This window comes from Palaemon carinicauda, chromosome 4, assembly GCF_036898095.1.
Source record: "Palaemon carinicauda isolate YSFRI2023 chromosome 4, ASM3689809v2, whole genome shotgun sequence".
In the NCBI taxonomy this organism is placed as follows: domain Eukaryota; kingdom Metazoa; phylum Arthropoda; class Malacostraca; order Decapoda; family Palaemonidae; genus Palaemon; species Palaemon carinicauda.
The window spans coordinates 74,690,933-74,716,720 of record NC_090728.1 but is presented as its reverse complement, the minus strand read 5'-3'; the positions used below and the strand labels follow the sequence as shown (position 1 = coordinate 74,716,720).

Here is a 25,788-nt window from a genome sequence, read left to right as displayed (position 1 = left end):
TTATAATAAAAGGAAGTTAATCGAAGAGGCCTATAAAAGGCGGAGAGATATAAAATAAATCTATAACTTTTGTTAAGCAAAATTAAGAAAGAGAGTCTATACTCTCTTAGACACCAACACTTCCGTCTAAGGGAAGGGTCGGCCATTTAAAGGTGAAAGAGAGTTCATACTCTCTTCGTCACCATAATTAATCAAATTAATTCCAAAAGTTAGTTAAGCTAATAATAAAACTTCCTGAATAGCGAAAGCTGAAATCTTAGAGCAATACTTCACCAAAAACCGTGAACAAGACTCCAAAATTATAAGCGTATCCATGAACGTCTTGCCGGAAGCACGACAGAGGAAAAATTGAAGTGGTGTCAACAAGAAGTACTGCAGTACCTGGCCACAGGTGGCGCTTGTGAGTACACCCCCCTCTTGTATAGCGATCGCTGGCGTATCCCTTCCGTAGAATTCTGTCGGGCAACAGAGTTGACAGCTACATGATTATCGGGTAAGTTTAATATTGAAAAATATATAATAAAAGACATTATATTTAATCATTTTAACAGAAAATATATATTTCCCTGTAGAAAATAACGGGATTAAACCGGTTTTCACCTTCATTTAATCCGTAATAACAGCCACCAGTCCGGACACTTAAAGTTAGTCGGATTGGATGTTCTGTTGGTTTGCGTTTGAAATGAAGGTCAAATTCGGTCAAATCACGTTATTTATTACAGGAAAACATATAATTTGTGTTCGAAATCAGACCCTGTAATACAGTACAACTCTACCGAAAAGGCTTGTTTTACCATTATATACCATTTCCACAGTATGTTTTCCCCAGCCAAAACACCGAGTTCCCACAGGGGGTACCCCATTATCGTTGGATATAAATATATAAAATATTTAAAATATTTAAATATTTAAAAAAGCACGATCAAAAATGGCAACCAATGTTTTGTTTACGTTCATCTCTGATCATAATGAAGAAACAAACTCATTTAGTGTACACATATATGTATAGGTTAGTTTTTGCATCGATTATATTGATTATACAGTACTGTATGTTGATTTTTTTATTACCAATGTTTTAGTTTACGTATTTTTCTTAGGACTTCCAAATGAAATGTTTTTCTTTATGACGCCGCCTGAAACGACGGCGTGTACGCTCAGTAAACAACCACGCTCAGAACAAACAAGGCATTTAACGCGCATGATGATAGTGATAAATAATGATACAGTACATACAGTATTTACAGTAAAAGCATTTACAAAATATGTTACCTTACAAATATAATTTATACAGTATTGTACGTAGCAAAGCAGGAAAACAATTTACGAGAGAGAGAGAGAGAGAGAGAGAGAGAGAGAGAGAGAGAGAGAGAGAGAGAGAGAGAGAGAGAGAGATTGTTTTACGTACGTAAATGTAAATTTTAAACAAAAAAAATATGATAGGTTACAACATGTAGACTTTTAAAACCTGCCCTTTAACTTAATGCATACAGTACGTACAGTACTAAACTATAAAACAGGCACAAATACAGTTTTAGAATGTACAGTAAGAATATTAAAGTAAAAAATAAAGATTGTTACTGTACTCACCACGAAAGAAGTTGAAGAAAAACTTGAATGGTGATGGCGATGAATTTGCTGCACAGTAGAAATGATGATGATGAAGCTGATGATGTGTTCTACTGTGCAGCCAGGTAGTATTTTACGTCTCTTCAGACGGAGGTGTCTTTTCCTGGGACACCTCTTCAACTTCTTCCTGGGAAACTTCTTCAATTTCTTCCGAAGGCGTACTAGCAGGAGGAACTGGCTCTTTTTTGCGAGGCTGGAAGAACATTGTGATCAGAAGTTGTTGCCGCTGCTTCTTTTTTCGATCCAAGAGCATTTTGTAGGGAGTCATGTCTTCATCGATCTTGTTGCAGAATTGCATCGAGCGAACCATATCCTCGTCCCACTTTTGCAACATTTCTTTCAACTCCTTCGCATGGTTGCAGGCCTTGGCAAGCCGTTCTAATGTTAAGCCCGTTTCTTCGACATTTTCTTGGGTCTCTTCCTGGGTATCACTCTCTTCTTCACTTGCCGATTTCGTCAGGTCTTCGAGGTCTGCGTCAGTTAGGGGCTGGGAATGGCAGTCCAACAACTCGTCGACGTCTTCAGTCGTCATGTCGCCAAACCCGTCACCTCCAATTATGGCAGCCAACTGCACAGATTTGCGTATTGCAGTGTGTTGGATTTCCGACGGAGTAAATCCCTTGTCGTCGTAAACAATATCGGGCCACAACTTCTTCCAGCTCGCATTCACGGTTGCAGGTTTCATCTCTTGAAGTGCCTTCTGAATATTCTGCAGGCACGTGGCTATGGTGTACTGCCGCCAGTACGCCTTCAAGTTAAAATCTTCATCCTTGTCATCTTGGGCAGCATCCACACACGCAACGAGGTCCGCCAAGGTGTTCTTCGTGTAGAGGGCCTTGAACGCCCTGATAACCCCCTGGTCCATCGGTTGAATTAATGACGTGGTGTTGGGTGGCAGGAACTCAACCTGAATGCCCTCATGCGACCGGTCAGTTGCGTGTCCACCAGCGTTATCCATAAGGAGAAGGATCTTGAATGGCAAGCCCTTCTCTAAGAGATATTTGCTGACTTGCGGGATAAAACACTGATGGAACCAGTTGGAGGTCAGCATCTTCGTAATCCATGCTTTTTGATTATGCATCCAGTACACGGGAAGGAGATTCTTATTTTTATTTTTCAAAGCGCGAGGATTTTTCGACTTATAAATAAGCCCCGGCTTTAACAAAAATCCAGCAGCATTGCCACACATCACGAGGGTAACGCGATCCTTGAATGCTTTAAAGCCAGAGGCTTTGGCTTCCTCTTTGAACAGGAAAGTTCGCGACGGCATTCTCTTCCAAAACAAGCCAGTCTCATCCATATTAAAGACTTGTTCCGGCTTGTATCCACCTTCGGCGATAATATTCTTGAACGTCTGGTTCACGTAAGTTTCAGCAGCGGCAGTGTCAGCGGAAGCAGACTCCCCATGCAGGGAAACGCTTTTCAGGGCGAAGCGTTTCTGAAACTTCGCGAACCATCCTTTGCTGGCGGAAAAACGTTTCTGAGGCTGGGAATCAGTGGATGTCCCTGGTTGAGGATCATCTGAATCATCATCATCTTCAGCATGGTTGCCGTCGTCGTCTTTAGGTTCCTTTGCAGCAAAATTCTCATATAAGCTCAAAGCCTTTGTTTGGATGGTGTTCGTATCCAACGCTATGTTCTTCTTCCGGCAGTCGTCAATCCACACAGCTAAAGCACCTTCCATGCGTACGATCGTTTTATTACGCGTTGTAACGACTCGCTTCGCTGATCTGCTAAAGGTGATTGCAGCCGTCTTTCTAATGTTCGCCTCGTCCTTCTTGATATAGCGAACAGTAGATTCGTTGATGCCAAAATGGCGGCCGGCGGCAGCGTAACTTCTACCATCTTTTAACATGTCGAGAAGCGTAACCTTCTCAGCTATTGTCATCATCCTTCGGTGGCGTTTAGGCTCACTACCAGCCTTAAGAGAAGCAGAACGCTTGGGAGCCATTACAGTAGGATTTACAGTACTGTAACAAAAAGTTCAACTTAAAACAGTCGCACACAGCACAGATTCACACACTTAAGAACGTCTACTCAGCGATACGCGGTAACAGAGAGTGGACGATCCAGCCCCGCGAGAACTTAGATGCTGCGGGTAGGAGATGCGGGCAAAACACCAATCACAGGCTAGATAACAAAACTTGAGTTCTGATTCGTCATCTATCAGCGCTTGAACCAATCACAACCCGTCTTACAGTACTATGATGCGTAGGTTACCTACTCATAGAAGATGCCCCGCGCATACCGAACGTACGTAGATTAAGTAAATACCGTAATAATAATAAATAATGATAATAATACTGTACAGTAATAATAATAATAATAATGATAATAATAATAACAATAATAATTTTATTAACAACAACAACAATAATAATAATAATAACAATAATAATAATACAGCTTTACGTACGCTATTTTACGCCTCTCTCTCTCTCTCTCTCTCTCTCTCTCTCTCTCTCTCTCTCTCGTACGCTTATTCGAAATGTGATTTTTGCAACAAAGAATATTATTGGATGCAGTACTACGTACGTATACATACAAAAGATTCATGGAAAAGAAGCACATCCATTACAGTACACTATTCTAATATGGTATGACTGCATCTGATTTGCGTTTCATGTTCGATTTAATTTTACTACGTACTGTATACAGTACTGAATTATCGTATGATCACATTCTCTTTTCGTGTTTTATTTCTTTCTGTGCTGAATTATATATCATATGTAATGCAATGAACAATCAGTAAGAACAGATATTACTAATTACAGTATTAATGGAATTACAGGTAACAAAATATCGTATTTGGTAGTCTTCAGATTTCGCGGTATTTTCGAATTTTCCGGAAAATCCGCGATATGTATATATATATATGGGTTATGGGAAAACCCCGCGAAGTGGTGAATCCGCGATTGTCGAACCGCGAAGTAGCGAGGGTTCACTGTACTCGATTTTTAAAACACACCCGAAATTTAAAAACAAAAGTACACTCTTTCTTAATGTGCAATTAACTATTTAAAGAGTATCAATTTTCTAGAATAAAATGACGTTTCCCCTAAAAATAGTGGTTTGCTGATGAAATCGGATGCCGTATTTAATGAAAAAAGTCAGCGAAGTCGTGAATCCGCGATGGTCGAACCGCGAAGTAGCGAGGGCTCACTGTATATATAACGTTGGTAATGTTAGCGAAGCATTACTAATGTTAGCGTGCGCAGCACAACATTACCACTTGCCAGTACATACGAGCTTGATGTTTTATTTTCATGCGAACGAAGCAAGCTAAGAGCGAAACAAGAACCATTATATATAATGTTATTGTAACAGTACTAACGTTACCGTAACGTGAGTGAAGTGATATAACAAAGGGCATTATATTGGGTTTGTGACCTGGGAACTTCTAGGTTAGGTTAGGTGGGTTTGTTAGGTTCTGTACCCTTTTTGTACTTTTTTATATATTGTGTAAAGGGTATATGGAAAAATTCTTTAAAATCAACATGATGATAATACCGTATCATAGATAACGTTAGTAATTCCACCGTAACGTTGGTAACGCTGTGTATCACCGTAACATTGGTAACGCTGTGTATCATCGTAACGTTGGTAACGCTGTGTATCACCGTGACGTTGGTAACGCTGTGCATCACCGTAACGTTGGTAACGCTGTGTACCGTTGGTAACGTTGCTAATGTTACCGTTCGCAGTACATACGTGAATGAAGTGACACCGAATTTGAACAAGTCATTATATTTAAGTATTTTAACAAAATATGTTATTTTCATTAGTAAAATAAATTTTTGAATATACTTACCCGATAATCATGTAGCTGTCAACTCTGTTGCCCGACAGAATTCTACGGAAGGGATACGCCAGCGATCGCTATACAAGAGGGGGGTGTACTCACAAGCGCCACCTGTGGCCAGGTACTGCAGTACTTCTTGTTGACACCACTTCAATTTTTCCTCGGTCCACTGGTTCTATGGGGAGGAAGGGTGGGTCAATTAAATCATGATTATCGGGTAAGTATATTCAAAAATTTATTTTACTAATGAAAATAACATTTTTCAATATTAAACTTACCCGATAATCATGTAGCTGATTCACACCCAGGGAGGTGGGTGAAAACCAGTGTACATGTATATCAAGAAGCTAAGTATCCCGTATTTCATATTATCAGTTATTCAAAATAACAATGAAATTACAAGTACCTGGTAAGGAAGTCGACTTGAGCCATTACTCTGCCTTAAATAAGTTCGTCTTCCTTACTGAGCGCAGCGTTCCTCTTAGGAGGCTGAACAACTCTAAGGTGCTGAAGTATCAAGGGCTGCAACCCATACTAAAGGACCTCATCACAACCTTTAACCTCGGCGCTTCTCAAGAAAGAATTGACCACCCGCCAAATCAACAAGGATGTGGAAGGCTTCTTAGCCGACCGTACAACCCATAAAAAGTATTCAAGAGAAAGGTTAAAAGGTTATGGGATTATGGGAATGTAGTGGCTGAGCCCTCGCCTACTACTGCATTCGTTGCTACGAATGGTCCCAGGGTGTAGCAGTACTCGTAAAGAGACTGGACATCTTTGAGATAGAATGATGCGAACACTGACTTGCTTCTCCAATAGGTTGCATCCATAACACTCTGCAGAGAATGGCTCTGTTTGAAGGCCACTGAAGTAGCCACAGCTCTCACTTCATGTGTCCTTACCTTCAGCAAAGCAAGGTCTTCTTCCTTCAGATGAGAATGTGCTTCTCTAATCAGAAGCCTGAATAGTAAGAAACTGAGTTCTTAGAACTTGGAAAAGAAGGTTTCTTGATAGCACACCATAAGGCTTCTGATTGTCCTCGTAAAGGTTAAGACCTTTTTAGATAGTACCTAAGAGCTCTAACTGGGCAAAGTACTCTCTCCAGTTCATTCCCCACCAAGTTGGACAGGCTTGGGATCTCGAACGACTTAGGCCAAGGACGTGAAGGAAGCTCGTTTAGCAAAAACCGAGCTGCAAGGAACATGTAGCCGTTTCAGATGTGAAAACAATGATCCTGCTGAAGGTGTGGATCTCACTTACTCTTTTAGCTGTTGTCAAGCACACGAGGAAAAGAGTTTTTAATGTGAGGTCCTAAAAAGAGGCTGATTGGAGAGGTTCAAATCTTGATGACATAAGGAACCTTAGGACCACGTCTAGATTCCAGCCTGGAGTGGACAACCGACGTTCCTTTGAGGTCTCAAAAGACCTAGGGAGGTCCTGTAGATCTTTGTTGGTGGAAAGATCCAAGCCTCTGTGGCGGAAAACCGCTGCCAACATACTTCTGTAACCCTTGATCGTAGGAGCTGAAAGGGATCTTACTTTCCTTAGATATAACAGGAAGTCAGCAATCTGGGTTACAGTGGTGCTGGTTGAGGAAAACTGCATTGGTCTTGTACCAGCTACGGAAGACTTCCCCTTGAGACTGATAGATTCTGAGAGTGGATGTTCTCCTTACTTTGGCAATCGCTCTGGCTGCCTCCTTCGAAAAGCCCCTAGCTCTTGAGAGTCTTTCGAAAGTCTGAAGGCAGTCAGACGAAGAGCGTGGAGGTTTGGGTGTACCTTCTTTACGTGAGGTAGACGTAGAAGGTTCACTCCTAGAGGAAGAGTCCTGGGAATGTCGACCAGCCATTGCAGTACCTCTAAGAACCATTCTCTCGCGGGCCAGAGCGGAGCCAACCAACGTCAGCCGTGTCCCTTTGCGAGAGGAGAACTTCTGAAGTACCCTGTTGACAATCTTGAACGGCGGGAATGCATACAGGTCGAGATGGAACCAATCCAGCAGAAAAGCATCCACGTGAACTGCTGCTGGGTCTGGAATCGGAGAACAATACAACAGGAGTCTCTAGGTTATCGAGGTAGCGAACAGATCTATGGTTGGCTGACCCCACAGGGCCCAAAGTCTGCTGCAAACATTCTTGTGAAGGGTCCACTCTGTGGGGATGACCTGACCCTTCCGGCTGAGGTGATCTGCCATGACATTCATACCGCCCTGAATGAACCTCGTTACCAGCGTGAGCTTTCGATCTTTAGACCAGATGAGGAGGTCCCTTGCGATCTAGAACAACTTCACGAAAGAGTCCCTCCCTGCTTGAAGATGTAAGCCAGGGCTGTGGTGTTGTCAGAGTCCACCTCCACCACTTTGTTAAGCTGGAGGGACTTGAAGTTTATCAAGGCCAGAAGAACCGCCAACAACTCCTTGCAATTGATGTGAAGTGTCCTTTGTTCCTGATTCCATGTTCCCGAGCATTCCTGTCCGTCCAAAGTCGCACCCCAGCCCGTGTCTGATGCGTCCGAGAGGAGAAGGCGGTCGGGTTTCTGAACAGCCAAAGATAGACTTCCTTGAGAAGAAAGCTGTTCTTACACCACGCGAGAGAAGACCTCCTCTCTTCGGAAACAGGAACTGAGACCGTCTCTAGCGTCATGTCCTTTATCCAGTGAGCAGCTAGATGATACTGAAGGGGGGGAGGTGGAGTCTCCCTAACACGATGAACAGGGCCAGCGATGAAAGTGTCCCTGTTAGACTCATCCACTACCTGACTGAGCATCGGTTCCTTCTCAGCATGCTCTGGATGCATTCTAGGGCTTGGAAGATCCTTGGGGCCGACGGAAAAGCCCGAAAAGCTCGACTCTGAAGATCCATACCCAGGGAGACAATGGTCTGGGATGGGACGAGCTGAGACTCCTCAAAATTGACCAGGAGGCCCAGTTCCTTGGTCAGATCCATAGTCCATCTGAGAATCTCCAGACAGCGACGACTTGTGGGAGCTCTTAAAAGCCAGTCGTCTGACGGAGCCGGACACAAGATCATGGTACTGCTGCACAGTCTGTGAACTGTCAACCATGGGGAAGCGAGGAAGTACAGTGACAACCCGAAGCTGTCTAGACTGTCTGGGTCGTACAGACAACTCCTTATCGGGTTGCTGAGGTTGCCGCACTGCGTCACAACAAGTCACTTCTGCTGGTTGTTGAACGTCTTCCCAGTGACACACTGACTCCGTAAACAAAAAAATCCTCTAACAAGGACTAAGCTTGGACTGCATGTCTTGCAACACAGCTCAAGGTCTATGGGAGCAGGTGTGGTAACAGACGGGGTTAGCGACTGAAGTGGAACCATTACCTTCCCTGGGAGCATGTTATGCTTAAATAAAAGTCCATAGGAGGCTACGCAGCTAAAGGCTCCTCTCCAAATGACAGAGTCCTCAAGGGAATATCAGAAGGAGGGAGAAAAGCACTTTCTCATCTACAGGGACCATATCCGAGAAAAGCTAAGTTCTCTCAGTGAGGGTTTCACTGGTGCAAAAGCAGCAGACTAGAAGGCAACGTTATGAAACTGCTTGACAGTCTAGTGAGTTGGCAACAACCAAAGATGTGTGACTGAGAAGCATGCGGTAAGGTATGCAGAGCATGTTGTATGCAGAGCATGCTGTATGCAGAGCATGCTGTATGCAGAGCATGCTGTATGTAGAGCATGCTGTAAGGTAAGCAGAGCGTGTTGCATGGCGTGTAACATTTCTCAGAAATTCCATGACCAGTGCTAGAGTGAGTAATATCGCATTACCGTCCATTGAAAGTGCACGTGCCGAGGGAATTGATTTAGACTGTTTTGTTGATGAATTTGATAGCTGGCATGATAATCGTAGAATTAAGCTACACTAAATGTACTATAATCTACTTCACCTCAGGAAAGGGAAACTCGCCCTGTTGGCAACACTGCATTACTTCATGCATGCTTGCATGGGGTTTAATATCAACATAATATTACCTTACATTCATAACTCATGATTCATTTGTTTAGAAGATATTTTTGCCATATTTTGCGATTTGTTAAAAATATATTGCAAGGAATACATATATATTTTTATATAAGTAATACAAATAACCTCCATTATCATAATGTTTGTGTAGGCATACATGTATATGATTACAAATGCAAGTTATGAAAGTAATGAGGTGTTATTATTGTCATTTGTTATTCCCAAGTTGAATGGGAAGAAGCTCAAGTTGAGGAAAAAATGGCAGATGCATGCGTTGAGGTGGCTGACTCATAGCATGAGGTTGCTGCCTCAAGAGTTGCGCTTGCTGTAAGGGTTGCGGATGCGCAGTAGCAGGTTCCTGAGGAACGAGTTAAGGTTCCTGAGGTGTGAGCTGCGAGAGTTGAGGTAGCGGCTGCGCAGAACGCAGTTCTTGTCTCGCGAGTTGAGGTTCCTGAGGTGCTAGCCTAAGGAGTTGAGACTCTTGCCTTGAGGAGGGTTTAGGTCGCTGCAGCGAGTGCTGAGGTGGCTGCCTCATTGATGGAAGAGGTTGTCGTACCTCAAGAGATTGTTGCCTCGCTGGTGGAACCGCAAGCGGAAGCGGAGGAAGTAAGGCATAAGACTCCTGCTCCCATTGCTGAGGTTGCCTTAAGGAAGGTTAAGGTTGCTGCACAACGCTGGTAACTGGCAACTCAGAACGCGGTAAGGTAGCCTGAGGAACCTCAACTTCGTACGCCTGGCAGACTGGACTGCGGTGAGGCGGAGCTCTCGCAGGAGGAGGCGGAGGTTGCTGCACACCGCTGGTAACTGGCAACTCAGAACACGGTAAGGTAGCCTGAGGAACCTCAACTTCGTACGCCTGGCAGACTGGACTGCGGAGAGGCGGAGCGTTCGCAGGAGGAGGAGTAACCTTCTCAGCCTGAAACTCACGCATTAAGACCGCAAGCTGCGACTGCATGGACTGCAGCAAAGTCGTCTTGGGATCAACAGACGATAAGGTCTGTTGAGGCAAAGCCTTAATAGAAGATGAGGTCTGTTGAGGCATCGCCTTACCTCTCTTAGGAGGTGTGCAGTCACCTGATGACTGAGGAGAGTCAGAGCTAACCCAATGACTGCATCCGGGTTGTTGAACTCTAACTTCGTACGTCTGGCATAGGTCTGGACTTTACGTTTAAGAGGTCTTGAGACCTGAGACCAGCGTTTTCTCCCCGAAATTTCTTCTGCAGACGAGCAAAATAAGGGCTCAATCGTCTGCGGGTGGGAGTGACGGTCTCTGTAAGACACGCCCGCAACCACCGAGGATACTTCTGTGCGCCGATCAAGGCCTGCCGAACCCTTTTGCCCTTCGACATTGCTTCTCCCCTGGGCTTGGGAGCTTGCAAGAGGTCCCGGACTGGGAGGACGACTGGCACGCACAGAAGTACCCTCACGCACAACACTGACACACTTTGCGCTAATCACTTATCACTTTGGATTTTCTGTTTGCACTTATTTCACTGAACTCGAAACTTTAAGTGGTTTGTACCTGAAACACGCAATTCTATCCTTTCTCAAAAGTTAGTAATTGCGAAAACAGAATTACAATGTAACAGAAAAATCTAATGAAAGATAAATAATTCAGTGGCTGGAAAGAGACTAAACACTAGATCAAATAAACTACGTTTAAAATCTCTCACCGCATAAAGCTTGAGAACAAGAAAAAACTCTAGAAACGTTTACCTTCTTCCCCTAAAGAGACTAGGGAGAAGAGCAAAAACGATAACAACGTTACTCGCTTGAACGAAACGTTTATCCTCCTCTTTCTCCCTCCGTCTCTATCTCTCTCTCTCTCTCTCTCTCTCTTGACTTAGAACCTGAGAGAAGAGCCCAATCATATATATCGTTAAAACATATTATTGTTAAAGGAAAAAACTGAAATATTTCCCAAAATGAAAAGTTCCTTTATTAGAATTAAAACCATTAAGTTAAGAAAGAATGAACAAAACGCTAGACACGGTTACTCTTACTGCAACGTGACACCGTGAAAATTCTCTCTCTATCGTAACGATAGAGCGCAAGTTGAACGTTCTGAACGTCAACAACTGCAGAGACAAAACAAAACGTTAGTTCAACTTTGAAAACAGTACGAGACTATCAAAGAAATTCTTTCAAAAACATTAAAATAGCATAATATGTTAACAGGTAAAACCGAAATGACGGGCTCAATGTTAATTAACTTCGGTACCAAGAAAAGACCGCCTACTATTAGGAAAGGTCGAATATAAACAAATATAAAAATTAATTTTAATAAGTTTATAATAAAAGGAAGTTAATCGAAGAGGCCTATAAAAGGCGGAGAGATATAAAATAAATCTATAACTTTTGTTAAGCAAAATTAAGAAAGAGAGTCTATACTCTCTTAGACACCAACACTTCCGTCTAAGGGAAGGGTCGGCCATTTAAAGGTGAAAGAGAGTTCATACTCTCTTCGTCACCATAATTAATCAAATTAATTCCAAAAGTTAGTTAAGCTAATAATAAAACTTCCTGAATAGCGAAAGCTGAAATCTTAGAGCAATACTTCACCAAAAACCGTGAACAAGACTCCAAAATTATAAGCGTATCCATGAACGTCTTGCCGGAAGCACGACAGAGGAAAAATTGAAGTGGTGTCAACAAGAAGTACTGCAGTACCTGGCCACAGGTGGCGCTTGTGAGTACACCCCCCTCTTGTATAGCGATCGCTGGCGTATCCCTTCCGTAGAATTCTGTCGGGCAACAGAGTTGACAGCTACATGATTATCGGGTAAGTTTAATATTGAAAAATATATAATAAAAGACATTATATTTAATCATTTTAACAGAAAATATATATTTCCCTGTAGAAAATAACGGGATTAAACCGGTTTTCACCTTCATTTAATCCGTAATAACAGCCACCAGTCCGGACACTTAAAGTTAGTCGGATTGGATGTTCTGTTGGTTTGCGTTTGAAATGAAGGTCAAATTCGGTCAAATCACGTTATTTATTACAGGAAAACATATAATTTGTGTTCGAAATCAGACCCTGTAATACAGTACAACTCTACCGAAAAGGCTTGTTTTACCATTATATACCATTTCCACAGTATGTTTTCCCCAGCCAAAACACCGAGTTCCCACAGGGGGTACCCCATTATCGTTGGATATAAATATATAAAATATTTAAAATATTTAAATATTTAAAAAAGCACGATCAAAAATGGCAACCAATGTTTTGTTTACGTTCATCTCTGATCATAATGAAGAAACAAACTCATTTAGTGTACACATATATGTATAGGTTAGTTTTTGCATCGATTATATTGATTATACAGTACTGTATGTTGATTTTTTTATTACCAATGTTTTAGTTTACGTATTTTTCTTAGGACTTCCAAATGAAATGTTTTTCTTTATGACGCCGCCTGAAACGACGGCGTGTACGCTCAGTAAACAACCACGCTCAGAACAAACAAGGCATTTAACGCGCATGATGATAGTGATAAATAATGATACAGTACATACAGTATTTACAGTAAAAGCATTTACAAAATATGTTACCTTACAAATATAATTTATACAGTATTGTACGTAGCAAAGCAGGAAAACAATTTACGAGAGAGAGAGAGAGAGAGAGAGAGAGAGAGAGAGAGAGAGAGAGATTGTTTTACGTACGTAAATGTAAATTTTAAACAAAAAAAATATGATAGGTTACAACATGTAGACTTTTAAAACCTGCCCTTTAACTTAATGCATACAGTACGTACAGTACTAAACTATAAAACAGGCACAAATACAGTTTTAGAATGTACAGTAAGAATATTAAAGTAAAAAATAAAGATTGTTACTGTACTCACCACGAAAGAAGTTGAAGAAAAACTTGAATGGTGATGGCGATGAATTTGCTGCACAGTAGAAATGATGATGATGAAGCTGATGATGTGTTCTACTGTGCAGCCAGGTAGTATTTTACGTCTCTTCAGACGGAGGTGTCTTTTCCTGGGACACCTCTTCAACTTCTTCCTGGGAAACTTCTTCAATTTCTTCCGAAGGCGTACTAGCAGGAGGAACTGGCTCTTTTTTGCGAGGCTGGAAGAACATTGTGATCAGAAGTTGTTGCCGCTGCTTCTTTTTTCGATCCAAGAGCATTTTGTAGGGAGTCATGTCTTCATCGATCTTGTTGCAGAATTGCATCGAGCGAACCATATCCTCGTCCCACTTTTGCAACATTTCTTTCAACTCCTTCGCATGGTTGCAGGCCTTGGCAAGCCGTTCTAATGTTAAGCCCGTTTCTTCGACATTTTCTTGGGTCTCTTCCTGGGTATCACTCTCTTCTTCACTTGCCGATTTCGTCAGGTCTTCGAGGTCTGCGTCAGTTAGGGGCTGGGAATGGCAGTCCAACAACTCGTCGACGTCTTCAGTCGTCATGTCGCCAAACCCGTCACCTCCAATTATGGCAGCCAACTGCACAGATTTGCGTATTGCAGAGTGTTGGATTTCCGACGGAGTAAATCCCTTGTCGTCGTAAACAATATCGGGCCACAACTTCTTCCAGCTCGCATTCACGGTTGCAGGTTTCATCTCTTGAAGTGCCTTCTGAATATTCTGCAGGCACGTGGCTATGGTGTACTGCCGCCAGTACGCCTTCAAGTTAAAATCTTCATCCTTGTCATCTTGGGCAGCATCCACACACGCAACGAGGTCCGCCAAGGTGTTCTTCGTGTAGAGGGCCTTGAACGCCCTGATAACCCCCTGGTCCATCGGTTGAATTAATGACGTGGTGTTGGGTGGCAGGAACTCAACCTGAATGCCCTCATGCGACCGGTCAGTTGCGTGTCCACCAGCGTTATCCATAAGGAGAAGGATCTTGAATGGCAAGCCCTTCTCTAAGAGATATTTGCTGACTTGCGGGATAAAACACTGATGGAACCAGTTGGAGGTCAGCATCTTCGTAATCCATGCTTTTTGATTATGCATCCAGTACACGGGAAGGAGATTCTTATTTTTATTTTTCAAAGCGCGAGGATTTTTCGACTTATAAATAAGCCCCGGCTTTAACAAAAATCCAGCAGCATTGCCACACATCACGAGGGTAACGCGATCCTTGAATGCTTTAAAGCCAGAGGCTTTGGCTTCCTCTTTGAACAGGAAAGTTCGCGACGGCATTCTCTTCCAAAACAAGCCAGTCTCATCCATATTAAAGACTTGTTCCGGCTTGTATCCACCTTCGGCGATAATATTCTTGAACGTCTGGTTCACGTAAGTTTCAGCAGCGGCAGTGTCAGCGGAAGCAGACTCCCCATGCAGGGAAACGCTTTTCAGGGCGAAGCGTTTCTGAAACTTCGCGAACCATCCTTTGCTGGCGGAAAAACGTTTCTGAGGCTGGGAATCAGTGGATGTCCCTGGTTGAGGATCATCTGAATCATCATCATCTTCAGCATGGTTGCCGTCGTCGTCTTTAGGTTCCTTTGCAGCAAAATTCTCATATAAGCTCAAAGCCTTTGTTTGGATGGTGTTCGTATCCAACGCTATGTTCTTCTTCCGGCAGTCGTCAATCCACACAGCTAAAGCACCTTCCATGCGTACGATCGTTTTATTACGCGTTGTAACGACTCGCTTCGCTGATCTGCTAAAGGTGATTGCAGCCGTCTTTCTAATGTTCGCCTCGTCCTTCTTGATATAGCGAACAGTAGATTCGTTGATGCCAAAATGGCGGCCGGCGGCAGCGTAACTTCTACCATCTTTTAACATGTCGAGAAGCGTAACCTTCTCAGCTATTGTCATCATCCTTCGGTGGCGTTTAGGCTCACTACCAGCCTTAAGAGAAGCAGAACGCTTGGGAGCCATTACAGTAGGATTTACAGTACTGTAACAAAAAGTTCAACTTAAAACAGTCGCACACAGCACAGATTCACACACTTAAGAACGTCTACTCAGCGATACGCGGTAACAGAGAGTGGACGATCCAGCCCCGCGAGAACTTAGATGCTGCGGGTAGGAGATGCGGGCAAAACACCAATCACAGGCTAGATAACAAAACTTGAGTTCTGATTCGTCATCTATCAGCGCTTGAACCAATCACAACCCGTCTTACAGTACTATGATGCGTAGGTTACCTACTCATAGAAGATGCCCCGCGCATACCGAACGTACGTAGATTAAGTAAATACCGTAATAATAATAAATAATGATAATAATACTGTACAGTAATAATAATAATAATAATGATAATAATAATAACAATAATAATTTCATTAACAACAACAACAATAATAATAATAATAACAATAATAATAATACAGCTTTACGTACGCTATTTTACGCCTCTCTCTCTCTCTCTCTCTCTCTCTCTCTCTCTCTCTCTCTCTCTCGTACGCTTATTCGAAATGTGATTTTTGCAACAAAGAATATTATTGGATGCAGTACTACGTACGTATACATACAAAAGATTCATGGAAAAGAAGCACATCCATTACAGTACACTATTCTAATATGGTATGACTGCATCTGATTTGCGTTTCATGTTCGATTTAATTTTACTACGTACTGTATACAGTACTGAATTATCGTATGATCACATTCTCTTTTCGTGTTTTATTTCTTTCTGTGCTGAATTATATATCATATGTAATGCAATGAACAATCAGTAAGAACAGATATTACTAATTACAGTATTAATGGAATTACAGGTAACAAAATATCGTATTTGGTAGTCTTCAGATTTCGCGGTATTTTCGAATTTTCCGGAAAATCCGCGATATGTATATATATATGGGTTATGGGAAAACCCCGCGAAGTGGTGAATCCGCGATTGTCGAACCGCGAAGTAGCGAGGGTTCACTGTACTCGATTTTTAAAACACACCCGAAATTTAAAAACAAAAGTACACTCTTTCTTAATGTGCAATTAACTATTTAAAGAGTATCAATTTTCTAGAATAAAATGACGTTTCCCCTAAAAATAGTGGTTTGCTGATGAAATCGGATGCCGTATTTAATGAAAAAAGTCAGCGAAGTCGTGAATCCGCGATGGTCGAACCGCGAAGTAGCGAGGGCTCACTGTATATATAACGTTGGTAATGTTAGCGAAGCATTACTAATGTTAGCGTGCGCAGCACAACATTACCACTTGCCAGTACATACGAGCTTGATGTTTTATTTTCATGCGAACGAAGCAAGCTAAGAGCGAAACAAGAACCATTATATATAATGTTATTGTAACAGTACTAACGTTACCGTAACGTGAGTGAAGTGATATAACAAAGGGCATTATATTGGGTTTGTGACCTGGGAACTTCTAGGTTAGGTTAGGTGGGTTTGTTAGGTTCTGTACCCTTTTTGTACTTTTTTATATATTGTGTAAAGGGTATATGGAAAAATTCTTTAAAATCAACATGATGATAATACCGTATCATAGCTAACGTTAGTAATTCCACCGTAACGTTGGTAACGCTGTGTATCACCGTAACATTGGTAACGCTGTGTATCATCGTAACGTTGGTAACGCTGTGTATCACCGTGACGTTGGTAACGCTGTGCATCACCGTAACGTTGGTAACGCTGTGTACCGTTGGTAACGTTGCTAATGTTACCGTTCGCAGTACATACGTGAATGAAGTGACACCGAATTTGAACAAGTCATAATATTTAAGTATTTTAACAAAATATATATAATAAAAGACATTATATTTAATCATTTTAACAGAAAATATATATTTCCCTGTAGAAAATAACGGGATTAAACCGGTTTTCACCTTCATTTAATCCGTAATAACAGCCACCAGTCCGGACACTTAAAGTTAGTCGGATTGGATGTTCTGTTGGTTTGCGTTTGAAATGAAGGTCAAATTCGGTCAAATCACGTTATTTATTACAGGAAAACATATAATTTGTGTTCGAAATCAGACCCTGTAATACAGTACAACTCTACCGAAAAGGCTTGTTTTACCATTATATACCATTTCCACAGTATGTTTTCCCCAGCCAAAACACCGAGTTCCCACAGGGGGTACCCCATTATCGTTGGATATAAATATATATATATATATATATATATATATATATATATATATATATATATATATATATATATATATATTTCTGAAACTATTCATTTGCGACAGGAACGAGTGTCATTTTCGGAGAGCGGAATTTTTTCTATAGGAAAAGGTAGTTTTTTCCCTAGGTTACATTGCCCTGTAATACAGTAAAATAATACCACTTTACCAATAGAGGTAGATATTTTTACCGTAACATGTTTTTTAGTGGAGAAACTTGTCACGTTCATCACTAATAAAACCAGCGGGGAACCATACCTTGGTGGTGTTCTTGAGTTTGTTTCCCTTTTGAAATGTGGGTTTTCAGTTATAACTTTTTAAACTTTACCCCGGTCTGTCCTAACTAACTACAAGAGAGCCCTTACCTTTATCAGAAGGTTATTATGTTTCTCTACACAACTCATAGCCTATTGACATAAACGTGGTTTCGATATTTTTTAAGTTTCTCCCTTCAACACAGGGTTCGGGTCCTGGTTCCTCGTTGCTCTCTCCACAACACTGTGAATCTGTGATTGTGGGCAGACTACTAGATGAAGCGCAGTAGGTGCAATTTGCAAGGTGCTGAAATCTACAGAAAATTCATTATCATTAGTTACTTCCTACAAAGAAAGCACAGCTTGCATACTTTCAATTCTAACTTCAAGGGTCTTTCTAATACACTGGACAACCTCTTTAGTTGGTGTTTCTAATTTCCCCATTTCTATGTTATTATATTCGAATTAACTCACTACAACTAAACAGATGCTCAATAGTATTCTTTGCCTTCCCTACGCAACACAAAGTTTATCCTTATCATACCTGTTTCTATAATTTTCTTTTAATTCTAGCTTATTCAACCTTGTTTTCATAACTTTTACTGCCTTATTAGTGTTAAGTTCTCCTATAAAAACTCTTTTGCCATTACTATTCACAAACCTCAGTTTGGTCATCTTTGTTATCTTTACTTATATTTTAATTCTATTTGTCACTTTACTTTTTATTTTTTTTTAAGTTCTTGCTTTTTATACTTTCTCACTTCTTCAATAATTCTGAGATCATATTTCTATGATACTTTTCCCTAACATTCCCCCACGTGATTTTCTTATTTAATCTTCCACTACTCATTAACTACTCGTTTGTCATCTAATGTTTTGATGTTATGAAAAAGCTTCACCATTTTATACTCTATTCTATTTTCAACTGGCCATATTCCTGTTTCTGCTATTAGCCCCCATTAAGGTGTGGTAGCAACCTGTTCAAACATTCCTTTCATAATTTTGTATAGCTTACTCTCCAGGGGTGTTTTCTTCTTTATTTTTTTTTTTATTACACCCCATGTCTTAATATTTGCAAACAGTGTAGGACACCGCTCCCTTCGTCGTCCAGAAAATCAACAAACTGTTTATTTACTTGAATTCTCCTTTCGCCACACCGTGTTTTCCCATATATATGTATTCCACTCTATCAGAGCTACATTTTGACATGTTTCTATTAACTCATAATTCGTATATTTGTAAGTGTAAGAAAACACATATATTTTGGCGGGCAATTCAATCTGATTTGGTGCCAGCACCATCCTACCTTTCCGTCCGCACCTTGTAATATACTCCCACGCACATTTGAATAAAGTATCAGTTGATCTTGGTGACGCTTGTCTCACTGTCCTTACAACTGTGGTGACCCCGGAGTTGAAAGTAGCATCAGCGGTTTTGGCTTTGCCATTAACGGACTTATTACGGTAGTGCTACCTTCTCTATACTCCGTTACCTTAGGCGTGAGCCTGCCTTTGGTTGTCCGACACTTCGGTGCATGTAAGGCAGTAGGATGAGCTTAACCGACATATCAACTTCTCACCTCTTCGCCGACTCGTCGTCTGGCCACGATGCAGGAAGCAACACGCCCATCGCACCCAATGGCCTCGCCTCCACGCCCAAAGAAACCGCCGCAACCAACACGACCGAACCCCAGGACTAACCCAGCATGGTGCTTCTACCACCAACAGTTCGGCAGCGACGCCAAGAAATGTAGAGCAGCATGCAGTTTCCCTAGAAGATGACGCCAGAAGCATCCACCTACCACAATCGCAGCCGCAGGTAACCAAAACAAGAATGGTTTGTATATCCTCGATACCATTTCCAACCGTAGACTCATGGTAGACACCGGCGCAATGCAGTCAACGTTCCCACCTTCCAAGTCCGACCTAGACCGTGATCCCGACAAAAACGCTCCTTCTCTCATCACCGCCAACGGATCTCCCATACGGTGCTATGGGATTAGGCCCCTCAAGAAATCTATCATGGGCCGTTCGTATTCTTGGCCCTTCGCCATCGCTGACGTCAATCGCCCCCTCCTCGGTGCAGATTTCCTCGCCCACCACGGACTCCTCGTCAATGTCGCTAACAAACGTCTCATCGACACGGGAACCTGCCAGTCCCGCGCCCTAGAATACGGCCCTGCAACAATGTCCGTATCCGCCGTAACGACGCACCCCTACGCCGACCTCCTACAAGAATTTCCCGAGGTTTTCAAGCCCGAGTTCCGACACTTGCCAGGTTCTCCGTCCAAGCACGGGATCTACCACCACATCACAACGACAGGACCTCCTACTCACGCCAAATTCCGCCGCCTACCGCCCAAGAAACTGAAGGATGCCAAACGCGCCTTCGAGGACATGGAACGCATGGGTATCTGTAAGAAAGCATCGAGCCCTTCGGCATCGCCCCTACACATGGTAAAAAAGCCAGACGGGTCCTGGAGACCTTGCGGCGACTACAGGCGCCTCAACCTCATCACAACGCCCGATCACTACCCGCTGCCCAACATGCAGGACCTAATGAGCGCGTTGCACGGCGCGAAGTATTTTACCAAGATGGACCTCCTCAAGTCTTACTTCCAGGTCCCCGTATTTCCGGAAGACATCCCGAAAACTGCCATTGTAACGCCGTTTGGATCCTACACCTTCGCATACTCAACCTTCGGTCTACGCAACGCCGGGGCAACCTTCCAACGACTAATGGATAGCATTCTGGGTGACCTACCTTTCTGCGTCTGCTACGTCAACGACATCCTGATATTCTCGAAAACTAAGGAGGAACACCGGAGGCACATCTGAACCGTCCTCAAACGTCTACAGGAGAACGGCCTGGTCGTACGTTTCGACAAGTGCACGTTCGGTGCGGAAGGAGTGGATTTCCTTGGTCACCGCGTATCCTCGTGCGGGGTAAAACCCATGACAACCAAGGTCGACGCCATCAGAAAGTTCCCGATACCTACGACCATCCACCAACTTCAGGAGTTCCTGGGGATGGTCAATTACTACAGGCGTTTCATCCCCAACATCGCACAAACCCTGTCACCCCTCGACAACGTCCTGAAAGGAAAAGCGAAAAAACTCGAGTGGGGTTTGTTCCAGCAACAGGCATTCACCCAGACGAAGGATGCCCTCGCGAATGCCACCACCCTGGCTCATTTTGACGACAACGCGCCCCTACGACTAACGACTGACGCCAGCAACGTCGCCTGTGGGGCTGTGCTGGAGAAACTCGTCGATGGTTCTCCTCGACCGCTGGCATTCTTCAGCAAGAAATTGAAACCCGCCGAAACAAGATACAGCACCTTTGATAGGGAACTCCTCGCCGTCTACCTCGCCGTCCGCCACTTCAGGCACATCTTGGAGGGCACTCCCTTCACAATCGCGACGGACCATCAACCCCTCGTACACGCTTTCACGAAATCGACAGACGCATGGTCCTCCCGACAACAACGTCATCTCGTAACAATCGCCAAATTCGAGTGCACCATACGTTACGTCTCAGGAAAGAAAAACCCAGTCGCGGACGCCCTTTCAAGGATCGAAATTGACGCAATCCACCTGGGAATCGACTACGCCAATCTTGCAACCGAACAACGCACCGACCAAGAAGCATATGATCACCTGACGGGGCCATCTGCGCTCAAGATAAGTGCGATTCCCCTCGGACCAGCAGGAGTAACTATTCTTTGCGACACCAGCACCAGCCGCCCACGTCCCTGGATACCAGCCTCCTGCAGAAGGAAAATATTCGATATCATCCATGGACTTTTACACCCCTCAGGATGCACCACCGCTCGCCTTCTGTCTGAAAAGTTCGTCTGCCCAGGGATAAAAAAGGATGCCCGGGAATGGGCGAAGTCATGCATCAACTGCCAGTCAAGCAAAGTCAGCCGTCACACCGAATCGGGGGTAGGCGATTTTCCCCAGCCAAAAAGATGTTTCGGTCACATACACATCGACGTCGTGGGACCATTGCCCCCTTCTGGATCTGCTCGCTACCTGCTTACGATCATCGATCGCTCCACGAGGTGGTTGGAGGCATCGCCGATGACCGAAGCTATGACTCAAGCATGCGCCGAAGCCCTCCCGTCAAGCTGGGTGAGCAGGTTTGGCATTCCTGACGACATCACGACAGACAGAGGCCCCGCTTTCCTCTCAGAAATATGACTCGCTTTGGCGAACCTGATGGGGACGACGCTCCACAGCACCACGGCATACAACCCCGCGGCAAACGGCGTGGTCGAAAGAACTCACCGCGCCCTCGAGGCGTCCCTGATGGCGAGCTGCACCAACGGGGACTGGAAATCACGACTTCCTTGGGTACTCCTCGGCCTTCGCACCGCCCCTCGCGCAGACGGCGAACCTTCGCCCGCCGAAAAGGTTTACGGGGAGGCGCTTGCAGTTCCTGGCGAATTCTTTCCCTCATCAACCAACGACACGCAGCTGGATCACCTAAGGGACATCGCCAGGAAGTTCAGGCCATGTCTCAAAACTTACCAGGACAGAAGCAAGCACTTCAAGCCATAAAACCTGGATGACTGCGGGTACGTTTTCGTCCGTGTCGACGCTCATCGACAACCACTAACTAGACCTTATCGAGGCCTCTACCGGGTAATTAAGAAGACAACGAAAGCCTTCCTTCTCGACGTCCATGGCCAAGAGGACTGGGTCTCAATAAACTGCGTGAAACCAGCGTTTCTCGAAGGAAGCGACACCGCCTCCGCCGGACCTGGCAGATCCAGAGTGCCACCTCAAAACAAGGCGCCCAACGAAAGAAAAATCATCAAACGACGACAAGAGGAAGAGATCCTTACGCCTACCGCCGGCGCGCCCCTCCGTTCAAAAACAAGAGGAACCCTCCGACGCCCGAAAAGATACGAAGATTGATCATCAGCCCTCTACGCTACCCGATGTCTTGGGGGGGGGGTAGTACTTGTAAGAACACCGCTCCCTTCGTCGTCCAGAAAATCAACAAACTGTTTATTTATTTGAATTTTCCTTTCGCCACACCGTGGTTTCCCATGTAGCCTATATGTATTCCGCTCTATCAGAGCTACATTTTGACATATGTATTATTTCATTACATGTTTCTGTTAACTCATAATTCGTATATTTGTAAGTGTAAGAAAACACATATATTTTGGCGGGCAATTCAATCTAATTTGGCGCCAGCGCCATCCTACCTTTCCGTCCGCACCTTGTAATATACTCCCACGCACATTTGAATAAAGTATCAGTTGATCTTGGTGACGCTTGTCTCACTGTCCTTTCAGTACTACTACTGTCTCATAGAGCTTTATTCTCTATGAAGAATTTTCTTCACTCTTCTTCTTCCTTTTGTATTTTGGCTCTCCCCTAATAATACTGAAGCTATCCTGTAAACGTTCTCTCTTACATTAGGTTTTCTTTACCGAAACATTGGGAGAAATATTTTAAACTAAATAAAACTGTTGACAATAGCGTACGCCATGCTTGTGACGTCATAGCGTAGATCCGCACAGCGAAAGCCTTAGGGCCCGGCCAGACCAAAGCGCTGCTAGCGGCGAGGTTAGCAGCATGACTCGGCGGCAAGCCAGCGACACAAGGTTGGGTGGCCACACCGGAACCGCCACACCTCTGTCCTCTTTCTTCTTCACTGGCTCACTCTCAGTAGTCGAAGATTTCCCTCCTTGTAAACATGCCGCTGTCCAGCTTAAGTAAGAAATTGCTTCTAATTGAAAACTCAAGTGTTAAAATTGATAATAGACCGTGTAGAAAAGTTTGGATTCATGACTTTAATCAACAGAGGATGGAAAAAAGTGAATTTTACAATTTATATTGTCAGTCTCGTCTATACGACGACAAATTTTACGAATATTTACGCATGACACAACAGACCTTTGATTCTTTGCTGGCAATATTGAAAGTCATGCTCACAAAGAAAACGACTAACTACAGACAACCTCTAACTCCCGAAGAGAAACTAGTAATAACTTTAAGGTAAGTAAAAAGAAAATATGGGTTTTAAGATTATATTACAAAACTAACTACAAATAAGGCTATTTCCTGAGAATAATGTAGAAATCATTATTAGTTGAGAATTACATCGAAACAAAAATGAGTAAACCCTTGTATTGTGTTGAAATGAAAAGAAAAAAAAATCAGAAGTTATCAATCTTATGTACAATAGTCGTGGTCCTGTAAATCTATGTAGGGATTGGGAGTTGAATGCATGGCGCCTCTCGTTCTGTTCTACCTCTTCCATTTCTTTTAAGAAAAGATTTTGTATTTGCATTCTCATGCAGAGCTTTTTTGTGGGGTTTAGTTTCTTCATGTACGGCAACAAACTTTTGAAGAAATGCAAATCTTCATCACCAGATTCTTCCTGTTCCTTTCTTAACATTTCCAACTTTTGATTTTCGATTTCAACCAGTTCCTCATTTTTTCTTGCCATGTAATCAAGATTTGCTCTACGCCGCTTCTTAGTCGACGGATTTGTTTGCCAACCATTATCTTGAGATGTTGATCCGGTGTCAGGGGAGAGAGCTGGAGAAGGGGTCCTAGAATTATGTATCACGAACGATAGTGAAACATGACTTACATTAGACTCAATGTCATCATCAACTAAAGACAAGTCATCTTCCATTATCCTGATGGTTTCTTCTTGGCTTAAGTTGGAGCTCCTATATTCTGGCAGATAAATGTCTTTCAAAAATGATAATTGGTTGAAGTAAGGCCAAGTACTATTAACTATTTCCGAAGCTCCGTCACCTGATTTGGGTTTCTCCACTTTCTCCAATTCTTTTCTATAATAGTCTTTTAGGTTTTTCCATTTTCTTTTAATAGAAATATCTGAAAGATACAATCAAAGTAAACCAAAGTGTAACATAGCTCTATAAAAGTTTGAAAAAAATGTAAAAAAATGGGATAAACAATAAGCTGCTAATAGAAATGATATATTAATTATCATAACAAACAAATTCTTTTTTCTCTCCTTTTCAGGTTTCTGGCGAGTGGTGAATCTTTTCGATCTTTGGCTTTGCGTTTTCGTCGCGGTAGAAGCACTATTTCAGAAGTTGTAAAGGAAACTTGCAATGCTATTTGGGAGGCTCTAAACAATAAATATTTACCCTATCCAAATAAGGAAGCTTGGCTTGCAACTGCAGAAAACCTTTACAAAAAATGGAATTTTCCCAACTGTTTGGAGCATTGGATGGGAAGCATATTGAAATAAAGTGTCCCGCCAGGAGTGGTTCGACATACTACAATTATAAATTTTTTTTCTCTATATCGCTACAAGCAATTGCAGATGCTGATGGCAAACTTATCACAATTGATGTTGGTGGTGTTGGTAGGCAGAGTGACTCAGGACTTTTCAGATCATCTGATTTATACAAACTTTTGGAGTCTGAACAACTTAATATTCCAGACCCGTCTACGCTTCCTGGTACTGATGTGGAAGTTCCCTATGTCATTATAGCTGATGAAGGATACCCCTTGTTACCATACCTTATGAGACCGTTTCCTCAAAGGAACTTGGATAACCAAAGAAGAATATATAATTACCGTCTATCAAGAGCTCGCAGAAGTGTAGAATGTAGCTTTGGTGTACTGACAAATAAATGGAGGATATTATCTAAACAAATTGAGACAGATGTTACCACCGCAGTATCTATTGTTAAAGTAGTATGTATATCACACAATTATATTTTAGACAAGGAGGGGCAAAACTCAGTTTTTTTCACATGCACCTGGAGAGAGGAATTCAAAGCGCCCAAGCAAGACCTCAAGGCCGGCTACAAAGTGGTGCTTTAAATATCAGGGAAGCCCTATGTAATTATTTCAATGGAGTTGGAAGAGTTCCATGGCAAAATGATTTAGCTTTACCAGGCAATATAATTGCTTTAGATATGGCATAAAGTTCATAACAATTCATTGTCACTTTTACTTTTAAGATTTTACAACTAGTATTGGCATAAATATAATGTTTAAACACATACAGTAGAGTTTCATTTGAAATTTCCCTACTCCATATTTTATAAATTTTCTGTGGTTATCTTTC

The 25,788-nt window shown here is 42.7% G+C and overlaps 1 protein-coding gene and 1 pseudogene across 1 annotated transcript in view; both read right to left on the bottom strand.

Annotated features, from left to right (window-relative positions):
- LOC137640014 (SRR1-like protein) overlaps positions 1-17,977 on the bottom strand; it is a 186,917-nt gene extending 168,940 nt beyond the window's left edge. Inside the window, exon 1 of the mRNA XM_068372371.1 lies at positions 17,821-17,977. The gene's annotated coding sequence lies outside the window, so the exon portion shown is untranslated. The remainder of the gene's footprint in view (positions 1-17,820) is intronic.
- A 5,742-nt stretch (positions 17,978-23,719) lies between these two features.
- LOC137638968 (uncharacterized) lies at positions 23,720-24,696 on the bottom strand (annotated as a pseudogene).
- Positions 24,697-25,788: the final 1,092 nt, after the last annotated feature.